The sequence below is a fragment of the Austrofundulus limnaeus genome, unplaced genomic scaffold (assembly GCF_001266775.1).
Source record: "Austrofundulus limnaeus strain Quisiro unplaced genomic scaffold, Austrofundulus_limnaeus-1.0 Scaffold339, whole genome shotgun sequence".
Lineage (NCBI taxonomy): Eukaryota > Metazoa > Chordata > Actinopteri > Cyprinodontiformes > Rivulidae > Austrofundulus > Austrofundulus limnaeus.
This window is the reverse complement of record NW_013952741.1, coordinates 3,171-4,212: the sequence shown is the minus strand read 5'-3', so window position 1 is coordinate 4,212 and position 1,042 is coordinate 3,171.

The window sequence follows — 1,042 nt, the reverse complement described above, 5'->3', positions numbered from 1 at the left end:
GATCTGCACTCGACAATGCAGCCTAGGGCTGTGTTCACACTGCAAGCAAATGCGACCCAAATCCGATTTTTTTTGCCCCATCTGACCCATATCTGATTTTTTATGACAATCTGAACGCGACAAATCCATATTTTTCTTTCAAATCCGACCCAGGCTGTTTCAGTATGTGGTTTTAAATCGGATACATATCTGATGTTTTCAAAGTGACTGCAGTGTGAACGCTCATGTCACATTCCATTTGACTTTTTCATCAGGAGGAGGGGGTGAAGGATCGATAAGACACTAACCTCAAGTCTCGCTGTTTAAATATGTACAGTAGCTCCGTGTGTTTACAGCTCCAAAACACAAGTCCAGTTGCCTCGTCTTTTTACTTTTAATTTTCCATGTAGATAGAAACATCCAGCCTGGGTCGCGGAGTGTATCGATCCTAAAGTTACTCAGTCGATACTTTATTTCCAGCTCCTTGTTCTGTTCAAAAATAAAAAGCTTCACTGGAGCATCCAGTCAGAGGCAGGTTCAGACATAAACACTGAACTAAACAAGCATGTTAGATAATTATTTAATCGGCTCTGAGATTAAACAAAGACTTCAGAGTTGATGTGCAAAAAGTAGCATCCATGCTAGCTCTGTAAACAAACAAGCCGGCTGATGAGACAGCACGTCTTTTACTGCGCATGCGTGTCACATCAGTGCTGTGTAGCATTCACACTGGAGTCTGATGCAGGTCACATTTAAAATGTAATGTGAACGTTCACACAAAAGGAACAGATTTTTTCAAAAAATCGGAATTGAGCATCAAGACCTGCAGTGTGAACGTAGCCTAGGTGGAGTAGTCAAACACAGATCCACTGATCCTTCAACACAGCATATTCTTCATTGTGCTCTGTATAATGACAATAAAAGCATCATCATCTTCAGAAGAGAAGCTGATAAAACAAATTTTAAAAATCTGTTTCGTTCGGTACAAGTGTGTATTGAACCTAGAGCACTGTATTGAACGGTTCGATGCGGGTACATGTATTGTTGCACCCCTAATGCATAC